We start from the raw sequence: 24,703 nt of genomic DNA, 5'->3' as shown, positions 1-24,703 counted from the left end.
GTATCATTGGGAACTTAAGCCACAGGTCTTTTGACACCTAGGTGAGTTCCTTCTTAAGACATTTTGCTGCCTTGAGTGGGTCCATCCCAAAGTCCACCAAGGGCACCCCAGAATCGCCACAAGTGCTGCGGAGAGTCTTTGGGCTCATCTCCCAGTTTGCATTCTGCATTGTGGACACCCCTCAAAATATTTATTCCTTAAGTGACCACTATTCTCAGGCTGGCCTTATGTGTATCAATCCACTTCATTAAAGTTTTCCAAGGTGTTGGGAACAACGCTCTTGGGAATGCATTTTTGACATTCCTAAGTCTGGGAAGTGCTACAGAAACCCCTGGGGTGGTGGTGGTAAATCAACCCATGATGACCTCATCACATAACTCCCAGGTAAAATTGCCATAAGAACAGACCCTCTAATTTGCAAAGTGCCTTATAATTCCCACTGTGCTCACAACTTCTCATTCACCCTTGTCTCCAGTTTACACATGGGAGGATCCTGAAAGACCTAAGAACACACAATGAGTTTGTTGCAAAGGTATGGTGGCTTGAACCGGTTCACAGTCTAATTATATCTGTCCACCCACATTGTCTCTCGTAACAGCAGCCATTGTTTCTTCCAATTAACATAAGGCCTAGTAAGATAAAATATCCTCCATTTGAAATGTATGGGTTTTTTGGGTGTTTTTTTTAAAAAAAGAGAGAATAATCTGAGTCAGACCCTGTAAAATCTTGCTCTGTAAATGTAGAAATCGTGACTACTGGGGGAAAACCCAAGCAGCTGGAAGAAAAAGCAAATTTATGTGGGTGCCTTTTAAAGCAGCTATATATATCTCTGGGTCCTTCACTATTTTTGGTATTATGATTTCAGCTGCAATCTTGAGGGCTAGAAAGGTATCTTTATATACATCTGTATCTATATCATCTATATTCAGGATTTTGGTTCAGTCTTCTCATTTCACCAAAGGGTCTGTTGCTCACTCCTATTGCATGATCACATGGCATTGCGTGCATTCCTGAGCACACTGGATGGAAGACTATGTACACAACAAGCTTCCCTTGTGCTTTGCCTGATGCTGCTTCCCCTCCCAACGCTTTGTGTTCCCCTTCCTACCCTTAGCTTTATTCTGCTGCCATCCATGGGGATCATAACTTAAGCTTCTTATGGAAGATTTCTTGTTTATTTCAGTGTTCCACCTGCACATTTACCCACACATTTAGTTGCATGCTACAATATCAAGCTGTCTCAAGGCATGGAAATATTTTTATAATCCCTGACAGCCATGATAAACAGGCCTCCTTGGGAATAAACAAACAAAACACACACACCTTGCTATCGACAGCAGTTTATGGCAGCTAGACCTTCGTCACTCATGTGCAGGGAACATCTAGGCTATCCTTTGCTAGTGAGGTGAAACACTGTAGGTGTAGGTGAGGCCGACGTAAGATTTCACCTAATTCCTGTGGTTTGATGCACTGAGCGATTACTGGGGGAGCTGTGCGCATGTTGCCAATCTGTCTCTTTCAAAGGAAAATTTATTCAGACGTGTTGCCTACGGTCAGTCAGATTTTGAAGGAAAAAATCCGCTAAATATTTCTTAAGGATTTGTGCTCTTTGTCCTGGTGCATTTTGATTGGGGTGGGGAGGGGGAGTGTGGATTGGCGATTATTTCAGAAATGAAAGATACGGGGACTCAGTGCTACTCTGACATTAAATGCAATTAAATGACATTAAATGCAATGAGCAGAAGGAAGATTCTGAAAGCCCCTGACTTCCAGAGATTATGATGCTTTTGAAAATCCTGAATGGAATGCAAATGTACTTATAGATGAATGTAGCATTGAGCACAAACCCTGGAGTATCAGTCCTGAAGCTGACTAGACCACAGCAATGGCTCTCAGTTTGTTCTCAGTGGGGACAGTTAAAGGAGGGAGAAAAGTCAGACCTCTTTTTGGGGGGGGTCTGTCATGCTGGCCACATGACCCAGAAGCTGTACGCCGGCTCCCTCGGCCAATAAAGCGAGATGAGCACCGCAACCCCAGAGTCGTCTGCGACTGGACCTAATGGTCAGGGGTCCCTTTACCTTTACCTGTATATATGGCTCAGTGGCTTATAATTGTTATTATGATCTTCTATAACGTACGTGTGACATTTTAACAGGAGACAAAGAAAGATCCACCACTTTTAAACGATATAAATATGTTCTGTAAATGGCACCAGATATGTGTACGTTGGCTATGAAAGCCCACTCCTTTAAATGGGCAAATGTCTTCCCTGGCTTTGACTTAAATGAGCCATTCTCCCCCAACCCTCCTCCCACCACTGATTGCAGAGGAATTAGGGCAGGCATAGGGAAACTCCAGCCCTCCAGGTGTTTGGGACTACAATTCCCCATCATCCCTGACCACTGGTCCTGTTAGCTAGGGATGATGGGAATTGTAGTCCCAGACATCTGGAGGGCCAGAGTTTGCCTATGCCTGAATTAGGATCTTATCTAGCCCCTCCTCCATTTCCCATATGATGTTGTTGTTATTTAAATTTGTATACTGCCCTATACCTGCAGGTCTCAGGGCAGTTACAACATTAAAATCACAATATAAAAGCAGATAATACATAATAAAAATCAATTCAAAAACAATCCAGTACCCTCTCCAACCCCAAAACACCATTTTAAAATTAAGTCTCCCAAGATTCTACCAGAGCATAGCCACAGCAGGCCTCAGGTTTGTGACTTAAGACACTTGCATAGCAAACTTCTTGGAGAACAGTTTATAAACTTGCAGAGAGAAACGAGCATATTTCTCCTGTAAATGTCTATGCCTGGTGATCAGAAGTAAGCTCTCTCGTGTTCAGTGGGGCTTGCTCCCAGTTAAGTGTGCAAATGATTACAGCCTTAGAGGTATTTCTAAAGATGCAGAATTGTTTCTGGAGCTCTTGGGATCACTTTACACATTAAGTGGTGATTCAGTTGTTGATGATCTGTGGCTTCCCACCATTTCCTGCTAGGTGTTCATGTATAATATACATGGTCCTATTAATCCATTATATGTTATGGGTACATGTAAAATGTTTTATAAATTTAGTTAAATAAGCAAACAAATATTATATCTCTTCCAGTTGATATTTTAGCTCAGGAGCACCAACACTTTAGAACTTCTTGCCTGTTGATAACAAGGAAGTGCCTTGTTGAAACAGAATCCGTTTTGGAAGTCTGTTCAATTTCCAAAACCTTCAAAAACCAAATTGTGGCTTCTGATTGGCTGCAGGAAGCCGCAGAAGCCCGTTCAGATGTTTGGGTTCCAAAAGAACATTCGCAAACTGGAACAATCACTTCTGAGTTTGCAATGTTCTGGAGCCGAAATGTCCAAGTTCTAGGGTGTTCGGGATCCAAGGTTAAGAATGTATTCTTTTAAGTGCCTGCTAAAAATGTTTCTGTTCTGGTAAGACTATTTGGGCGTCTAGAAGCTAACATGCATTTTAGTCTGTTTTTAGCTTTTTGGTTTGATTTTAATTACGTTTTGATTTTTTAAAAAAATACCTGTTTTTAGCATTGTTGTTTAGAGGTTCTCTTTACAAAAAGGCAGTATATATTTTTTGTTAAATAGATAAAATTAAAAACAAACACCATGGGTGAAGTGGCCCTTGCAATAATTTCATTATCCTTATTTTAAAAATGAATAAAGTCTTGCCTTGAAACTTGGAGTAACCTGGGGAGTTCAGATGAAAAACAGCTTTTCCATTAAGACTTTGCCCTAGAAGACTTCAACTCAAGTTCTACTTCAGCTGTGGACTCTCTGAAAGACCTTGGGCAAATCACGATCTTTGAATCAATTCCTTATCTTGAAAGTGGGAATAAGAATTTCCATTTATTTTGGGGTGTTGGGGGTTGTTGTGAAGGGAAATGACACACAGAGAATGCACTTATATTACAGCTGTAAGAGCAATTACAAGTCATTAATAATAGAAATGAGAAGATTTGATTACTCTCAAACTGTCACACTAAGCAAGTTGTGCAAGCTCTGTTTTTTCTCCCTCTGTTGGAAGGGGTAGGGGGTTAGCCTGGGATTTGTCCCAATAGATTTACCTGATTCCCCAAGAGGCTATGGGATCAGCAATCCAAGACGTGCATTTCAGGGTTCCTTGAAGTGTCGCAGAGGATGCTGGGGATCAAATTGCAGAATGATCATATGATCCCAGAGTTGCATCCCAGCATCATCTGTGACACTGCATGAATTCCTGAAGTGTACTCCTCAAATTGCACATCACTCCCCATCAGCACCCTTAAAATATTGCTTCCCTGAAGTACTGTTTGTGAAATCAGGCCAGCCTAGGGGACTTAATAATACATCTTTTCATAAGGATGACAGGTTGCAATTCCTGGTGTAATGGAACGGCTGTGTACATTGTGACTCCCTTCCTGGAAGAGAACTTTGTTTTTCCTCCGCCTCTTTTCCTTGCTGTTGAGATCCTTATCTTTGTTTCTGCCTTTTGTGTGTTTCCCTTCCTCGTGTACCTCCCTCCCTTCTGTTCGTGTCATTTTCCATTTTCTCTCTTTGCATGTCTCCATTCTTCTGTGTGTGACAGTTTTCTCATCTGTCCTCCCTCTGGCATCCCTTTTTCCTCCCTCTCCCCACACTGCAAGCTTGCCATCATTTCCATCTTTTCCCTTCTGCTACTTTCCCTTTTCTTCTTTCTTTCTCGTGCTTGTTATGCCCCACCCCTTCCAACCCTTCTCTTCTTGTACCAAATAGAAGATGTCAAATACAGTGGTACCTCGGGTTACAGACGCTTGAGGTTACAGACTCCGCTAACCCAGAAATAGTACCTCGGGTTAAGAACTTTGCTTCAGGATGAGAACAGAAATCGCGCAGTGGCGACGCAGTGGGAGGCCCCATTAGCTAAAGTGGTGCCTCAGGTTAAGAACAGTTTCAGGTTAAGAACAGACCTCCAGAACAAATTAAGTTCTTAACCCAAGGTACCACTGTAATCCAGCTCTGCAAGCAACCTGTTTAAGCTGGTCCGAGGCCAAAAGTGGCCGTGTACCTTGTAGAATCAGTAGTCTCAGACCACCAGAATTTCTCCCACATTGGATGAAATAGTAGCACTACAAGAACATCCCTGTGAATTGTGCCCAGTGCAATGCTTTCGCCATTGTACAAAGCATGCTTGAAGCTCAGGCTGACCATGATTGCTACGCTCCCTCTTCTTCATGCTTGCTCTCTGTAATATAACTGAAGAAAAAGCAGATTATTGGTGGAGTTTCAGAAGATGCTCTGTGTACAAAGCTGCCTTATACCATTGCTATCAGACATGAATCAGACTCAGAAAGGAAGAAAGAGGAAGTTGGTATGTTCCAGCCTAAACCCTGACTTGTGTTCACGGAAGGGCAGTTTGAGATATATACACGACAGCAGTGGTTGCCTCAATCAAGTTTGAACTCAGAGAAGTGACTGCAGTCTTCACGATTCTTGCCAGTGCAAGCTTGATTCACAGCTCTAGGTCAGCTCTTGAAAGATCACCAGAGCTTGACTTTTCGACAGAACCATAATGAGTCATTTCTCCAGAAAGAATTGGGATATGTCTCCAGAGGTCCGTCTCCTAATTCTTGCTTGAGAGAAATCTCCTGACAAAGAGTGTCTAAGAGGGACAATCCACAGGCTACCATCTTACCCTTCCTTGTGAAATCAGAGGAGCCCATGCTGGTTTTCCTAACGACCCCTTGTGCCATGCTGATGAACAAAGGAATCATTTTAAGAAAAATAAGTAGCACTAAGTAGCGATGACAGAGGACGAGATGGTTGGACAGTGTTTTCGAAGCTACCAACCTGAGTCTGACCAAACTGCAGGAGGCAGTGGAAGACAGAAGTGCCTGGGGTGCTCTGGTCCATGCGGTCACAAAGAGTCGGACACGACTAAGCGACTAAACAAGAACAACAACAAAGTAGCGATGACCTTGGAAAGGATCTAAACTATTGTTAAAAGTGCTTGCTTTGGTTGGATCTTTCTTGAACACGTAGGACCACAGGAGAATGAAGGAAGCTTTCGTGCTGCCAGCTAGAAATGTCTTTGATGTGCAGGTATCAGGGTGGATAAAAATCAATGATTTTTTAAAAATAATTTTAAAAATCGGATTTTTTTATTTAAATCAGATTTTTTTTTATTTAAATCAGATTTTTTAAATAAAATGCTTTTGGATGAATTTTTTTCCCTAAAGATAGTTTTCTATTTAAGTTACATTATAGTCCAAAGGCTATTCATCAGGAAATAAGGATTTGTTGTAAGTTTTGCATGTGTGCTAAAACTCAGTCTAAATTGTTTTTTTTTAAAAAAACAACAACAACACGTTTAACCACATCAGTTAACAAACATGGATACATATGCTATAATGTTATTACTTTAGTTAAATAAATTGTTTAAATTGTTACCAAGGAAATTATTATTTTTCTCCTTCCAATAAAGTACATCAGAAAAGTTGTCTAACTATAAACAGTTAACTTATTAAACTTTACAATAATTTCTTAATTAACTGTCTATGTATTTCTAATAGTATAACCAAATCAGTAATTTTTGATACAACTGTAAAAACTACTCTGAAAAATTTATTATTCCAAAAATGAAACCTTCCTCTGCTTGTAAATATTAAGATTATGCCTGCCAGAATGAGTCTTTCTGTTAAAAAAAGAAGAAGATTTAAATCAGGTGTTACTGACTAGTGATTTAAATCGTGATTTAAATCAAATCCACCCTGGCAGGTATCACAGTATCTTGGACATGAAGTGTTCTTCAAGGGTTGGGGACTTGAGAAATTGTAAGCCTTTCTCCTAAACAGTAAGAATTGTTGTTCAGCATCATATATTTCCAAGAAATGGCCATTAATATAAAGCAAAGTTTGGCCTCAGCCTAGAACAAGATTGCTTCCAGACGATCTGTTGATTAATCCTGATTTATTGGTGGTGAGATTAGACAGTGCTAGTTATTCATTGAGAATTTTGATTTGTTTTCAGGGAGTTTAGATGATGCTTCATCACACAAATGTTTGGTTTTCCCAGTGTATTTTCCTACCACTTACCTTATTGCCAAAAATCTGATTTTGTGGGCAAAGTGGGATTGTTCCACAAGCGTTCCAAATGAACTTTCCTAGCACAACTTGAATTTGCTGGTATGTGATTGAATCCCACCTTAAAAGAGTGGCAGCCCAGAAGCACCAAAACAGGAGGACAAGCACACAATCTTGCTGTATAAACACAGGCAGGGATACAACTTGTGGTTTTAAGATAAGGAGGTCTGTAGTTGGCTGAGTCTCGTAAAACTAAAAACATTTCGTTTCTGGTTTGATTTCTACTGATCATACACATGGCCAAAAGCCTCCCGGTAGCAGAATGAGTTTTATGCAGGCTTCCGGAAAAGTTTATTTATGAGCAAGAAGCTTTAGCTGTTGAATACAGCATTTTAAAATTTAGGAGAAATGTAAAATGATTTGCTGACGAAAGGAAGTCCTTATCCACAGACCTTGGTGAAATCTATTGTCTGTGGCCTTGAGATGTGAATGAGGGGAATTGCCAATCACCATGTTTTTTTGTGTTGACATCACTGGAATGCTACTGAGAACTCCATTTTGGGCAACATTGGTCAGGACAAGATTATACAGAATCATCTATGATGCAGAACATTCCATAGACTCTAAGAGAGATTTATGTAAAAGATGAATGACTTCCTTTCTGCAGTTGGGTCCCTATTAACTCGTTCTGAATAAGCCAATGTTAAGAGTTGGGAGATACCTTTTAAAAAGTATGTCATGCGAGAAAAGCTACTACTGTAAGCATCATGGAGGAGGCAAAAACATAAGGGAAGTTAAAGCATACTGAGCGAATTTCAGAACCAAATGCCCTGGTGTCTTGTTTTCCACTGGTACAGTTCCTGAATGGTACTAGGTTCTCCCAGGCTTTTACTTGTCTCATCACAGTGCTTAAAAAGTGGCTGGTAAACAAAGCACATAATAGAATAATAGAATTGTAGAGTTGGAAGGGACCGTGAAGGATTATCTAATCCAACCCCCTGCAATGCAGGTATCTTTTGCCCAATGTGGGGCACGAACTCACAACTCTGAGATTGAGTCGCATGCTGTACTGAGTGAGCCATCTGAGCCATAGCAAGGAATAACGTCCTATGCAAGAGTTAGCTAGAGTATTGGGGAGGCCTCAAAAGCTAATGTAGTGTGGAATCACTGGAGCAAGTGTCTGGAGCCTTTGGCCCTCCTGATGTTGCTGAACTACAACTCCCATCATCCATGCTTGCTTGAGCTCATGGGAGTTGTAGTTTAGCAGCATCTGGCGGCCGAAGGCTCTCCGCAACTGAAATAGGGATTAAAACAAGTCTTGACTACAGCTTGTGGTTAGCAAGGCAGGAGCTTGACCGCAAAGTCTGAGTTTAGATGACACACTAAGCCAACCTTGGCTTTTAAGTGCTCTGCAAATTAAAGCCATTTTGGTTTTATGATGGGTTGCAGAACAGTTTAAAATTAAATGATTGCGCTTTTTAATATGTGCAAGCCTTGAAATTTCTGCCCACCTAAAATTGGTGGTTGAGTTTCTAGCACGTGAAAGCACAATTTCTTCTGAAGAATAAATCAGGTTCTTTTGGGACTAAGTGAAGGGAATTATGGAGGGAAATAACTGCTTTTCGGAAGCAATGTCCCATATAAAAAGCAAAAGGTTGAAAAGTCCAAGAATCACCCTTGTTTTTCTTGTGGACTCCTGGAAGTCATATTTGTGGGTATAAATGAGATCATTTGGCCTAATTAGTTCCAAGCTTAATTAGCAGCAATTATCCCAACATGGGAGTAATACCCAAGTAGGAAGTACTGAGTCCTCGATTAGATAGATCTCTAATTGGTGTTACAATATTGTAATTAAAGCCAGCTTATACGCCTCTGCCTCCGCAAGCGATTTGTTTTATGTCTGATTAAACAGGGAGTCCAGCAGCCTCAAGGAGACCATTGAGCAACTGATTCAGAAGATTGCTATCCCTTGTTGTATGTGTGTGTATGATGAAATCTATCTGTAGAAGTGGTCCAAGCCAAATTAATATGTTCTGCAACTCCTCTAGAATTAATGAAGTTGCAGTAGGGGCCAATTCCGCCTAGAGTGTATGACCTCTATATAATGCACATTAAAAGTGTCCACGCATTTGAACGTGTACTTTGGCAATTACATACTCAGCTGACTGCAGGTTAACATCTGCATCTGTGATCAGCAGACGCAGGACCAAGTGTAGTTGACTGCCATATGATCTGGCGTTTGTTTCTTCCCATATATGATCCCCCCCCCCCGCAAAGGTATCCATGCTATTCAAGTTCTCCTAACAAATAGATTTGGAAGTGTAGTTACCTGTTGTGAACTTGTGATACAGTTTTGTTTTCATTTGGATGAACTCCTGAGTATAGTTAATCCTAGGCATAATAATAATAATAATAATAATAATAATAATAATAATAATAATAATAATTTATACCCCACCCACCTGGCTGGGTTTCCCTAGCCACTCTGGGCGGCTTCCAACAAAATATTAAAATACAATAGTCTATCAAACATTAAAAGCTTCCCTAAACAGGTTACTGGGTGGTGGTGGGGGAGTACAGACAGTAAATTTGACTTGTTTTGGTTTCCAGCCATTATCTGTAATCTCTCCAAACCGCCTTTGCCCTGTCCATAGACATCCATTAAAAACTTGTGGGAAAGGAAAGGGTTCTGCCTCCAACTTTGCACCAAGCTGAGAGACAATCAGAGCAGAAAGAATTTGTCTTCTGAGTGTACCAAAACACAACACAACATGAGTGAATGCCCTTTCCCCAAGTTCCATAGGTGTTGTGGACAAACAAAAGATTTATTTGTCGAGCATTTCTTTGCCCAGTGTGAATATAGGAAGCTACATGTCCACCTAGCTCAGTATTGTCTATAAGTTAAGGTTACAAAAAAAATTTCAATGAATCCGAGGACACTTTTCAACTTCCTACTAAATAGATGGATTTTGTATGGGGGCTGATTGTAAATCTGGGGACTGTCCCCAGGAAACAGGAATGTCTGCTAACCTTACTATAAGTGGCTTTCCAGAGTTTCAGACAGGGAGTCTTGTCTCAGCCCTGTGTGGAGAAGCTGCTGTTTGAACCTTCAAAACGCAAAGCAGATGTTCTAATACTGAGCTATGACTCTTCCAGGGTCTGTTTTCTTCACTGGACACAAAAGGCGATGTTCAACTACAAATATGCATCACCAAAAAGAGATTCCAGTTGCATGTGGTGACCTGGCAACTGCATCTACTGAGTCCTGTTTGACATCTCTGTCTGTCTGTCTGTCTGTCTGTCTGTCTGTCTGTCTGTCTGTCTGTCTGTCTGTCTTTTAAGTTTAAGCAAATGTGATAAGCTCAGGTTTTAGGCAGTATTCATAATCAGTGGGAAAACATTGAAACCTCCCAGGAAACTCTGTAATTGACCTTGAGTTGGCTATTCAAAAGACTTTAAAAAAATAAAGAATGTAGTATGAAAACAGTTTAATGCCGTCACTTGCAGGCTAAAGTGGGACAAAGGGTTTTTATCATTCCGTGTTATTTTGCTTACCAATACCAGTATATCTGTGCAATCTGTGACTGTTTCTTTCTCATTCTTTCCTGCCCCACTGCAACTGTTAATACAGCACTGGTCTCCAGTCTGCTTCTGTAAAAGGATTAAAGGTGTGTTTATCTAACCTACTGGTTAAGATCTAATTATCACTGGCTGTAATATTTGCATTTCATTGCCATTCAATTTGCACCTTACGATTTCCGCCTTATATACCTGCAAATTAAAATTTCACTTCCTGTATTTGAGTCCACAAAAGCTTAGGTTATAATAATATATAATAAATATATTAAATGTTATTGTTTTTGCCACAAGAGACCTAAACAGCTGCTCATCTTGAAATGCTTTCCATGTTCTAGAACTCCAAAGAAAACATCACCTGTTGAATTATAGACTGTCGTGAAGCAGTTAACGTGCAGAAATTCTTGGAGCTGGGACAGGGGGAGAGAATCTAAATAATGCATAGTATGACTTCATTTGAAAGCAATTAATAAACATACCAAAAGTCATTATCTATTCAAAATTGTTTTCTCTGCTCATTTGTTAATTCTGACCTCTCATTTTCAAAGGCAACTTTTTGAATGTGATATTTCCCTGCAATTTTTGAAATGAATTAAATTTTGGAATATTCGGAATATTCTGGCTGATGTTGTTTCCATTTTAAAAAGGATTTTATTTTTTGGTTTAAAAAAGCTTTTGTACAGTGCCCTCTTGGCAAAACAAGATAAAAACATTTAAAGTCAATTTGAGAAATCTTTGAATGCACAATTTCAGATGTAACCTTTGTGTTAAACCAAGACGAGGGCAGCGACTCGGTTCATGTAATATTCAGATTGCAACTTGCCCTGCCTTTCAGGGTGAGTTATAGAAAGCATCACATTGTTTTGTTCTAATAGCCCTATGTGGAGGACAGCTTGCCCTGGTGGTTCTCAGATGATACAGCCCCACTGCATTCCATTGCCTTGTCATATTGCAGCCTGCAACTTAGCCGTCAGACTTAATGGTTTTGTGGCAGCTGTGCTGCTTCACACTTGAAGGGGGGGGGGGGGGAGAAAACAAAAAAATTCCACAGCTAGATTGCTACACCAGCCTTCAGTCAAGAACTGCAAATGAATGTATTGATAAATCGAGAGCAAAATTTACTGCACTACTGGAAGTGTTTTAGAATTAGGATGAAGGAAGCAAGACTTGTACCAGTTAGATACTTGATCAAACTGACATTGCAGGTCTCTGGCAAGTTTGGAACAGTTCCTAGATCCTCACTCAACCAGCAAAACTGAGTACAAGGAGGAAAAACAGAGATAGCATTATTTGGACAGGAAGCTAGAAAATGTAGAATTTTATTTCCCATTTCCTAACCTGAAACTGTAGGTCTGAAAAGATACCCCCATCTCCTGATGACTGGCTGAACCTAGCACTTCAAATCCTTTTACTAAAGGGCTTAAAATTCCAGACCTTGATGTCAGAGGAGTAAATCAGGAATGATGGCATCAGCCATTGCCTGAAAGTGGGCTGTGAACTTTGTCTCAAAGGCTTCCTACCAAAAAAGCCCTTAATTCTAAGCAGGACTTTTTTTCAGCTGGAACTTGTCAGAACTCAGTTCTGGCACCTCTCAGGTGGGAGGTGTTCAGGATGAGTTCCAAGACCTCTTTTTCTAGAAAAATAGCATTGATTCTAAGAATTGCTCAATTATCCTTGTCTAGAGAATACCAGCAACAACTAGCTTGTTCTCCCTCCAATCGGGTATACTCAGCACAGTACATATCCTATTCTGAATGTAGGCTCCCAAATTGGGCAGGTGAACCCTATCAATGTGATATGATGAAGGCCAAACATATATACAGATAGGAAATCCATAGTTGGTGGGCCCAGCTCCTGCAGTTGAGTGACCTATCAATCAGATAACAATCACTTTGTATCTGATGGGTGTGGGAATATTAGCTGAGCGTATATAAGAATATAGTTTATTTATTTAATATTTTATCCCACTTTTAAAATTAATAATTTATTTACACATTTTAAAAAATAATAATAATAAAAAATAAGCAAAGAGGCTTATTTATTTATTTATTACGTCTCTATACCATTCATTAAGTCCTCTGGGCAATTAATAAAATGCAAAATGCAATTGAAAAATGTAAAAGCAGCATCAACAAACTACATACAATACAGATCAGCAGAATACTCCCCACCTACCCTCACCCAAAAAAGGTCACAATAAACACAAGCAGCATGCAGTGAACTAAAACCAGCATAAAATCTAGGAAGGAGAAAATAAACTTGTGGAACAACTTTTTAAAAACCACCCAAAATATGTGACAGTTGTATGTCAAAAATGCTGGGAAAATATAAAGTTTTTACCTGGTGTATAAAGGGCCATTCTTTAGGCTAATTTTCACCAAGCTGGCATCCAGATATTTTGGACCAAATCCCTCATGAGTCCCAGCCAGCATGGAGGGCACCAGGTTGGCAAAGGCTGATGTAGGCAGCAGAGGAGCCTTTCTGGGAAGGGTATTCCACAAATGAGGTGCCACCATAGAAAAGCCTTTCTCCTTACTTAGTCTTGCTTCATTAGGTGATAGACTTGTGAAATAATTGTCATAGAGCATGCTGGTCAGTAGTAAATTACTAATCCCTCCAACCCAGGGGGATTCTAGCCTAATTTAAGTATTTCTGCCTATATTATAACCGTTTCAAGTATGGCTATAATTTTGTCAAACTAGACCTAGTTGGACGCGGGTGGCGCTGTCGGTAAAACCTGCCTAGGGCTTGCCGATCGCATGGTCGGCGGTTCGAATCCCCACAGCAGGGTGAGCTCCCATCTTTCGGTCCCAGCTCCTGCCCACCTAGCAGTTTGAAAGCACCCCTAAGTGCAAGTAGATAAATAGGGACTGCTTTATAGCGGGAAGGTAAACGGCGTTTCCGCGTGCTGCGCTAGTGCTGGCTCGCCAGAGCAGCTTTGTCACGCTGGCCACGTGACCCGGAAGTGTCTCCGGACAGCGCTGGCCCCCGGCCGCTTAAGTGAGATGGGCGCACAACCCTAGAGTCGAACACGACTGGCCTGTATGGGCAGGGGTACCTTTACCTAGACCTAGTTAACTACTAAATGAAACTACTGTTCATGATTTTTGTTACATAAGTAGAAGTCCTGGGGAAACCCAAGGGCAACCCCAGGACCAGTTAAGGGTGGTGGGGTGGAGAATTAGTTTAACTCTTCCTCTCCCAGACAAAAATAGTATCTCTGAAGCTGCTATTCGCATTTCAGAGGAGGCATTCCTTGGAAGTTCAAATAGCTTCAGAAATGTGATTTCTGGCCCTGGAATGGTGAAGATGTGGCCTGCTTTCCAAAAATGTACCTGTTAACAGTCACATTTGTGGAGGAATGGACATGTGAGGATCATCTGCTGAAAGCCACTGCTCTTTATGAGAAGAGGAGAACTTGTTGGGTGGAAAGAGAGGAAGTTTCCAAAGGGCAGTGAGATAACAGCATACATGCTGAAATGTACTCACAGTTATCTGAATGCATAGAAAACTCTTGTAAGCCAAAGGCAGAAGCTGTGGTTTAGGTGAAAAGCCACAAAGGAAATGAAGAGGTTACCACTTTCCTTTTTGTGGCCAGAAGATTTGACATTTGCTCATCTGAAAGCTGCTCTGCAGCTTCCTCCTCTTCAAGGAATATCATACACTCATCTGAAAGTAGCAGACAGGGTTTCTTGCCTCTATAACCTCATGCTCCTAGATTGAGATGTGTGGCTCTGTTTATAGCAGGGGTCCCCAACATACTGATGGGGCCACATTTTATATATTCTTGCAGACTCAAGACAGCCACCCCACTACATTCAATGCTAAGTATTTTTGTTTCCTCAGTGTGCTTTTTTCCTAATAGCTCAGTCTTGACTATGTCTACTCAGAAGTAAGTCCTGTTGAATTCAATGGGAGTTACTCCCAGGTAAGTGGGGCTAAGGTTGCAGCTCCTGTTTCTTTGTGAGCTCCTGTTTCTTCTTAATCCATATCTCTCCTCTCCTCACCCTTCTGAAAGACTTCAGGCAGGCAGTCTGTCTCTAAGTCAACCCCTCCTTTTCACTGTGCAAGTGAAAGCACTCACTTTGCAAGAGCACAGGTGTTGTTTTTACACACACACACACTCTCACTCTATTTGTGCTGCTCCGAATATCTGTTTGCCTACTACCCTGAACGCTCTGTAGCTCCATCTTTCATCTGTTCTCTTTTTCTGCTTCCCCACCCACAGGGCGCCCCTGAAGCTTCATTTCTCACCCACCATATCTTTCTCTCCCTGTACCCTATCTTACTCTCTTCTGTCTACACCACCATGGGATTCTTTGCTCCTCCATCCTGGTTGCTTTCTTTTTCTGTTTCTCCAGTTACAGATCTCTCCTGCACCCACCTCTCACTACAGCCTTTAAGCTCACATTTTCCCTCACTCCACAGGTATCGTTGCACCCTCTTTCCTTATGTACCCTTTTATTTATTTCCTTGCCTCACAAGCCTCTCTGCCCACTCACCCCTAAGTCTCCCTCCCTCCCTGATTTCATTCTGTATGATCTATTCCCCATTCCCCACCCTTGCCATAGCTCTGCTACTTGTGAGTTGAATAGCAGCAGCACACAAGGGGATCTCAGTGTCCCGACAATTTACAGTGGTATCTCAGGTTAAGTACTTCATTCGTTCCAGAGGTCCGTTCTTAACCTGAAACTGTTCTTAACCTGAAGCACCACTTTAGCTATTGGGGCCTCCTGCTGCTGCCGTGCTGCCAGAGCACGACTTCTGTTCTCACCCTGAAGCAAAGTTCTTAACCCAATGTACTATTTCTTGGTTAGCGGAGTCTGTAACCTGAAGCGTACGTAACCTGAAATGTATGTAACCCAAGGTACCACTGTATATCAGTTCAGGAATCTAAGGGCAAAGTAGACAATGTGATGGTGAGCACATGATTGGCCCTTGCATACTTGGCATTAAAAAATAATAATAATAGCAACTGCAATGAGGGGAGGGCTATGCAACCTTGAGGAGGGGGAGGGGATTTATAACTCTTTGCCCTTGCTGCTGTCTCAAACCAGATGGCGGGCTTCTGTAGGAGGTGGACATCATTGGTGCTAATATGGTCCCAAGGCACAGATGACCAGTGTAGTATGATTGACTGGGGGCAACATGCTTCAGAAGTGGTACAAACTCAAATCTATGGGCCTCTGAATCCAGGGAGTGAATGAGCAACGCAGGTGGAGCAATGCAAACAACATCTCCCCATCCCTAGACTCACTTCTGATGGGCTTACTGTAGGTGGGCTTTAGATATTCCAAAAAATGAGACAGAGGTCGTATTAGGTATTTCCCCACAAATAGACACGGAAGCCAAGTTGTACAGGCCTGGTTATAGCACTAATAATTCAAAACGTTGTTGTTGGGAAAAAGTAATTATGCATTGAAGAGCTGTAATTTTACAGCCATGTCAGACATAATGAGGCTATAACCCGGTAGACACTTAACTGGGGCGTCAGCAGGATGTAACATTTGAGTAGCCGGCTATGGGATTGCTGTGGAAGGTACTTGACGTCTGAGCTGTACTACTTCAGACAGCAAATGTGGGTGGGCTGAATTCTGAATGCTCCTCCATGTAAAATGCTTTGGGACACATGAAAGACTGCAGCGGCTATTTCTGTGAGTAGAAAAAATGCATATTGCAGTGTTTATATTCACAAAATCGTCACTGCAGTCTTCCCTGTATGTCCCTGCTGCAGACTTTACGTTACTTACAGACATTAGGGATTAGCCAGCTGTGGTATCATCTGCACAGTCTCTCTCTTTCCAGTATATTTTGTGAAAGATCGCCTTTCAGCCTTTCACAGTATACATTCAGATCTTCGTGGCAGTTTTCCTGCTAAGTTGTAGACACCACATGGTGGGATCAACATGGAATGAGGGTCTAACATGAGTACTAGGGGCATCATAAAAGTATGATAAGGACAAAAACAAAATATAACAGTTGCCATGGCAGAAATCCATTGTCAGCACTAGCGTTGTGAACTGCAGTGAAGAAGCCCTGTTGTGGTCTTCACAGCATTGTACCATGCCTTGCAGTTACTTTTCTGTACTTTTATTTTTTCCTGTTAAAAATGATACCAAATTTGGATGCAACTAGATATAACACCTATCACCTGCTGAATTTGCGTGGGTGTGCAAAACCACTAGCAGAGAACTACAAAGGGAGCTAAATAAAATAAATTGAGGTGTGTAGGCGTCTGTATACATGTATACAAAATCAGGACAGAAAACAAATAGAAAAATAGATCTTGGTGGATAGGCTGGCATATGAGCAACCAGATGTTAAAATGTTTGTCTGTGTGTGTATGTGAAAGATTTTGTTTTAATCCCTGATAAACAGCCGGAAGTATAATATAGTTTAGTTTATTTAACATTTATGGTCCATCTTACAGTTTAAACAATACTTAAAGTGACTTACGGTAAAAACACATAAATACAATATAGAAACACCAGTACTAAAATGACATATTCAGTATTCCAATATATCAAGAACCAATAAATGGGGTGACCATTTTAGGTGCGTCCAATTGACACAGGATCGCTGATGTATGGTTCTCCGAAAGATGGCATAACAGGGTTGTAAAGGGGATGGGGCATAATGGGGTGTGTGTATCCTAAGACAGTTGGTTGCAAAAAAATGACTCTTTGTGAAATATTTTTTTAAGGGATTTTATGGAGAATTACTATTTCATTATTGTGGAGCAAATTAAGAATTCTGTCTCCTCTAGGATTAGGAATCTCATCTGCCTGAGGCACTGGATACTCCTATAGTCAGAAATTGTTGGGTGTGACGGACATGTCCCCCTGATACAGATCAGCATAACTCCCCTACCTGTAAAGCTGAGAGCAGCCCACCAGCCATTTATTGGCGGCCCACCAGGATTTTGAGAAATCTTCTGTTTTTGCTTCCTAAATGAACCTGCAGAATGGGAGGCATGCTACTTTTGGCTTGCTGAGTCACAAGTTGTGTAGCTGTGACTTAATCAATTTGAAGAAAATTCTGAGAAGTTTACAACAAAGGTTAAAACAACTTAAATAATAAAGCAACTAGAGAATTCCAGAATTTCTGTGTTCAATGAAACAGAATTAAGAACTAAATAGAGCATTCTCCTTAGTTTCAAAATAAGTGGGAAAGTAAATACACACTGTGAACCTGCAGGCGTAGATGAACAACAAAAGAAATAGCTGGGGGCCTGGATTCAAAATGTGGGGCTTGCACACAGAGAGCCCCAGTAGCAGAGTATTAAACAGACAAAAAATAAGCAGCACAGTAAAGCATTAGGAATATAGGTTGCTAGACTTTTCTTATCCCGGTTACAATACTCCCCTCTTTCTACCCCCTTTGCAAGGAACAGAACACACACTGCTAAGTAAGTTAAACATGCTTTACTTACATATTGATAGGTCTGATTCATGTACTGTTCCGTGCAGCTGCAAAGAGAAACACAGGCAAAATATTGGGTGGAAAGTACAGAATATAGTTCCAAACATATGTTGTAAGCTTGAGAGCAAGGTCACACACATTATTCTTTGCTGTTACATAATGTAGACAGAAAGAGAGGAAAGAAGCTTTACTTCTGCTCTGGAGGAGCAGGGGGCATGATGTGATTGAGTATATCTATCTATATTAAACGACTTCACACACTAACCAACAGTCATGCATGATTGCAGCCTCCCACAAAATAAACACTACACATAGAAATCAGCTATAAAAAAATCATGTTAAACAAACAACTAAACAAAATATCCTCCAAACACCAAGAAGTAAAATATGCATGCCAATAAACTAAAAAGCATTATTCTACCTTTTAAAACAACACAATTGACAATTAGGCAAAGGATAACACACCCTTCCCAGACAGCATATATCAATCCCTCATACCACTAGTAATCGTCAGTAGTAATACAGTCCCTGCCCTCAATACATGACACAAAAGGAAAGGGGATTGCGAGGGAGAAGGGAAAAAAGCAAACTTAGGCACCAGTTCTTAGCTGCAAAGCATTTCCTTTGAAAGATTTGTTGTTGTTGTTTGTTAGTTAACTGAGTTGGCAACTCTCTTGCAGTACACGTCCTCTGTTTTTGTGTGGCACACTGTGGACTAGATGCTTTGGCTTTATTAGTGGGACCTGGTGTGTGAATGATTCTGCCCTGCTATGTACTTGAGCTGATGCTTTATTTTTTTTTAACCTTCCAGCTCTGTGGTTCTGTGATTCCATGATGAGCAAAATAGTCTGTATTTTAAAGTCCTAGAGAATGTTTTTCTTTGAGATCAGTTACTGATGAATAATTTGGAACAAATGTGGAAACAACTAGGAAGTGTACTGTTTCCTGATATTTAATCCTATCCCAGCTTCCCTCCCCCTACTCCCTACTCCCTGTTCAGTTATTCAGTGCATCCCCACTTTCCCCCAAGCTTTTACAAAGTCATGTCTTGCTTTGGGTTTAGTGATGATTTGCTTGTGAGCCAAGTTCTGTTTGGGTTCTGTTTGTATTTTGATTCCAGGTTTCAGTCCTACATTGAGGTCTTCATCCTCATTGCAGATTCTGCATGGATTTCAGATCCCCAGTTGTTTGCAGGTGATTGACACATTTTGCATCTGGCAGAGCCTGCGCCTTGTTTGTTGATTTAAGAGCAGAATTTGATGCAATGGCTACCAGCACACTGATTTGTTGATGCTTTCTCCTCATTTACACTATTTAAAATGAACTGGAGGAGACTTTCTCTGCATGCGCCTGAATTGCTTGCTTCATAATTGGGAGATCCCTTGGATTTTCTGTACCTTTGCCTCCCCTGACCCTTATGGTCAGTTTCTCTGCCTGTGAGAAAAAACCGTGCAGAAGATTGACACCAGTGCGCTGCTGCCAGAGTCATGCTAGGAGCCTAGCAGAGGAATGTGGGGTAGCTCCTATGAGAGGACAAACAATGAGCATTCCCCGCTTTCAGTCTGCTGGAATGCAAACCAGTTCAACCCAAACGATCAGAAGATTTCTGCATGATCACAAGCCCTGGTAGTGTGACAGTGACTTCAGTATGTGCAAACTGTGCTTTCAGGTCAGGCTTCCCACGCGAGGACTGCACATGAAAAGAACACTAAATAAAAAAGGTGTTCCCTGAAGAGCCATTATGTGATGTGAAGTCCTTCCATTAACAACTCACCTCAGCCTCTGACCTTGACCATGGGTCGCAGTAGTTATTTCACTTATTAGGCGTGAAAATCAGATTTTGCTAGGTGAGGATTATTGCTCTATCAGGTGTATTGCATTATCTGTTGTTGCTTATCCCACCCCCCTTAAAGGAAGTGTGAGGGGTAGAGGGTGAGGTTTTCCTGGAAGTATAAGATATCATTAAGGATTTGTGTACGGTGAATGCATTTGTTTGGGCAACCTGTTCCTTTTGAAAGACTTTCTTTATATATGTTTCCAGCAGGATATTTTCTCTTTGCTATGATATAGAGTTCAACTTCAGGATTTCATGGCATTCAGGCAAGATACCCTCTCCTCCTGGAAGAGGCAGGGCATGCAAATCAAGAGTAGTGAGGTTGGAAGTGGTGTTGGGAAGCTGGGTCTGGTCCCTGTGTTAGTCTTGGGCCCTTGGCGAAAGCTCAGCCTCACTTCTGCCCTCTGGCCCTGGCCCTAATCCATAACCTTGCAATACTAATCACGAGCAGACAATGGGTTCCTTTCCAACTACAAGAGTTAATTAAGTTAACAATGCTAGAATGGTGGTGCTATCACCAATGATTGCTGCTGTGAAAGGTCACTTAATTGAATTGTCTCAGATTTTTACTTTTTGCATTTCATTGATATATGACCTCACCCATAGGGATACCTTTCATCTGGTGAAGTTGACATTAGTCCATAAAAGCTTCTGCAAGACACTGACATGGCTGCAATACTATTAATGGGACAGGAAAATACACTGCACATTACATCTCTGATAGCTACACTGTCAAAAACATTTCCACTGATACATCTGTCTGTGATTCCAACACATCTTCACTATCACAGTGTCCTGCTTTTTTGACATTGTGTGGAACCCATTCAAATCAACTGCATGTTGCCACAGAAGGTATTACTATTACTATACTGCCTTTCATCTGAGGATCACAAGGTGGTTTACAATATAAAAATATTCTTAAGCCTGAGCTGCAAGTAGCTGTGATCAGGGATGAGGAAATAATTCAAATTTGGAAAAGCAAGTAAGATTCTGTTCATGGCTAGGAAAACAATTACAATGTCTAGGCTGCAGCACATTGTCTCTAGGCTGCAGCCACCTAGGTGTCACAGATTTTACCAGACCTGTGATGTTTAATTTCACTGGAGGTGGGGAGGATAGCTTTCCCAAATAAAATGGGGGGGGGGATTGAAGAATATTAACATTTGAGCTAATCAATTGTTAAATTGTATTGCTTTCAGAGTAATACTTTTATAATATAATATATTGAATACTTGTCTCCAAAATAACAGAATAAATGAATATGGTTGTGATGTTATATCCTCAGGGCTTGAAATAATATGGAAATAGACCTGAGGTTATTATACAGCTACAGCAGATATTCATTTGTCTAGAGGAGAAACCTTACAGAAACTGAATGGCACTATACAGTGCATGTTCAATAATGCAGGTAGGGTAACTGACTATAAGAGATCTAGGGCTTGCCACCCTGCTAAAGATTTCTTGGTCCAATGCTGGCTCCAGGTTTAGGGGGTCCTTGGACACGATGTCCTCAGTGGGTCTCCTCTTCTGACTGGACCCACTTCTTCCGTCTTTGCCCCTTTCCTCTGGACCTGATCTGTATGATTGCCCAGAGAAAGAGATCACCAGGTAAGCGGGGACTGTAACTCCATCCCTTCCCTCTTGTTACCGCTAGCAAGCTTGCAGAGGGCAGTTCACCAGGCAGTGACAGCAAGGAGGAGGATCAGATCCAGAAAGCTCCAGGGTCGGTTGCGGGCCTCCTGTAGGCTTGTGGACCATGGCAGCTTCTCCAGAGATGTTGGCTCTTGACACTTGTCTCTGTCTTCATCAGTTAACCATGTGAGTTTTAGGCAGCTAACCTAAGCACACTTACTTAGGGGGTAAGTGTTAGGGAACTCAACGAACGTACTTCAGAGTAAACATGCTTATGATTGCACTGTGCACTAGTTACTTAATTAAATATGCATAAGGTTGCATGTGAAGAAAGAAGCATACTTTGTATAGTTTGCATCCAGTGGTGGCTTTGCCTTAGCAGGTAGAACTTCTGTCTGTGCAAGCTGAGGCATGATGCAATCAGCCCCCTGCTTCTGCGTTCCTCTACCTCCTGCAGCTGACCATACCAGACCCCATTTTGTTCCAGAGGAGTTCCTGGACCAGCTTTGGAGAGGGCTTAATGGTGTATTGATAATCATTTGTGGACGATACACACACACACACACACACACACACATATACTTGTGGACCCCCACTGTTCAGCCCGGACACTGATGTCCAGTGCTGAGGGCCTTCTGGCGGTTCCCTCACTGCGAGAAGTGAGGTTACAGGGAACCAGGCAGAGGGCCTGCTCAGTAGTGGTGCCTGCCCTGTGGAACACCCTCCCAGCAGATGTCAAGGAAATAAGCAACTGTCTGACTTTTGAAAGACATCAAAAGGCAGCCCTTTTTAGGGAAGTTGTTAATGTTTAATACTGCATTGCGTTTTTAATATTCAGTTGGGAGCTGCCCAGAGTGTCTGGGGAGACCCAGCCCAAAGGGCGGGGTATAAATAATAAATTATTATTATTATATACATATACATTACACATACGCTATATATATATATATATATATATATATATATATATATATATATATAGTGTATAATTGTCATTATGCACTCCATTTTCAGTTCCCTGCAGGACTGCTCCAGAATCTCTGACCGTATACGCAGTTAACACAGTTAACAGTTGAAAGAGAGCTGTTTAAATAGTGCCAATTTGAAAGGGCTGAGGACAAAATGAAGATAAAGTTGAGAGGGTGTTTGCTTTTCTATCGATATATGTTTTGTATCAGATACGTTATCCATGACTGCACCAGCCATTTGGAAGAGATTAAAGTCTTCACAAGGCAGAAGATCTGAAAGTATTGTTGCACAGAAGTGCATCAAACATCTGCTTGAGAGAGCAGCATTGCTGATACCGAGAGGAATATTGGGTGCCAGGATTCAACAGATACAGCGATTAGTTTCACATTTAACTACAATTAAAAGCAACAAATTAAAAACAACAGTCTGGGCGTAGCCTGGGAGTAAAAATCTAAATTATTATGTTCTGGCTGCAGTAGCAAATTGGCACATCAGGGAGAGAGCTACACTAACTTATCTCTCTGATATGCAGGCTTATTATATGTAAGATTTTTGTCTGTATTGGAGTAACATAAAAAAACAAAAAAACAAGTGCAGTTTAAAATGGCAGTGCATTGGTACCTCAGTTTACGAACTTAATCTATTCCGGAAGTCCATTCTTAAACCGAAACCGTTCTTAAACCAAGGCATGCTTTCCCTAATGTGTCCTCCCACTGCCGGTGCCCTTCCACTGGTCGGCTTCTGTTCATAGACTGAGGTAAAGTTCGCACACTACTTCCGGTGATGCGGAGTTCATAAACCGGATAGCTTGTAAATGGGGCTGTTCTTAAACCGAGGTACCACTGTATATAGAATTTACCAACTTAGGTCCAAAAATAGGCATGGCACCAGAAGATCTATGACTGGATCCTGTGCAGTTGTGTGAAAAGGTAAATGCAGCTGCAAGGCCTCTTTTTTATTGATTTGGATGAAGTTCACTGTATGAGGGGAGAAGGAATTGATTCACCCTCTTCCCAAAAATACTGATCCCCTTCAATTATCATTTACATCTCTTGTGGACACATACAGATAGCGTAATGGTTTAAACCCCCTCCCTGATTATTTGCACTGAGGGAGACAAAAAGATATGTCATGCCTAGTTTAGCACTCAAGTCTAACTTTTTATTCTCTGTGCGTATAGGATAACTGCATATGCCTGCTAGCCTTTTGTGTCCACATCTTGCTTCTTTACCTGAGCATGTCCTATGGCCCACACAAAATCACTGAGCAGACACTGAACAGGAAGAGATTGACTCATCAGGTTAGTGACTAGTGCTTTAATTGGCTGTGCGCACAAGTGCCATGCAAAACAGGGCTTAGGGATGTTGGGGCTGATACCCCATCATTTCCTCCAGATGAATCACATTTTGCCCAATTCCTGACTTGTCTAGAGAATGATGTGTAAAAATGAAGAAAAGGTGACATGTAAATACTTAAGTTTGGGAAAGCGACTGTAGCATTTGGCAGAATGCTGCTGAAATTATTCTTAACTTCATTGTATGAAAGGACCACTGCCTTGGTTTTCTTCACCCCTTTACCCCACATTGTGGCTGCCGCTTTATTCTAGAAGCTATTGCAACAAAATAAATGAATGTGAAGGGAAAGTGTTGCCGGTTCTGTACTGCTCTGTTTCATTGTGACACTGTATGAAAGGGGAAGTCTATGCCATGGATGCCTGTGGCCTTTGTCCATGGAGTTTTCTTGGCAGGGATACTGGAGTGGCTTGCCGGTTCCTGCTCCAGGTGGATCACGTTTGGTCAAAACTCTCCACTATGTCCTGTCCATCTTGGGTGGCCCTGCACGGCATAGCTCATAGCTTCTCTGAGTTATTCCAGCCCCTTCGCCACGGCAAGGCAGTGATCCATGAAGGGGATCAAACCTATCCATTCTTAAGGAAATCAGCCCAAGCTGAGGCTCCAATACTTTGGCCACCTCGTGAGAAGAGAAGACTCCCTGGAAAAGACCCTGATGTTGGGAAAGATGGAGGGCACAAGGAGAAGGGGACGACAGAGGACGAGATAGTTGGACAGTGTTCTCGAAGATACTAACATGAGTTTGACCAAACTGCGGGAGGCAGTGGAAGGCAGGAGTGCCTGGCTTGCTCTGGTCCATGGGGTCACGAAGAGTCGGACACAACTAAACGAAAAACATAACAACATGCCATGGATGTGTTTTGTTA

The 24,703-nt window shown here is 41.6% G+C and overlaps 1 protein-coding gene across 1 annotated transcript in view; it reads left to right on the top strand.

Annotated features, from left to right (window-relative positions):
* The window catches only part of BCL9 (BCL9 transcription coactivator), a 96,456-nt gene that overhangs the window by 12,470 nt on the left and 59,283 nt on the right, over positions 1-24,703 (top strand). The window lies entirely within an intron of this gene.

This window comes from Podarcis melisellensis (assembly GCF_964234715.1).
Source record: "Podarcis melisellensis genome assembly, chromosome: 4".
Classification (NCBI taxonomy): Eukaryota; Metazoa; Chordata; class Lepidosauria; order Squamata; family Lacertidae; genus Podarcis; species Podarcis melisellensis.
This window is presented reverse-complemented; position numbering and strand designations above follow the sequence as displayed.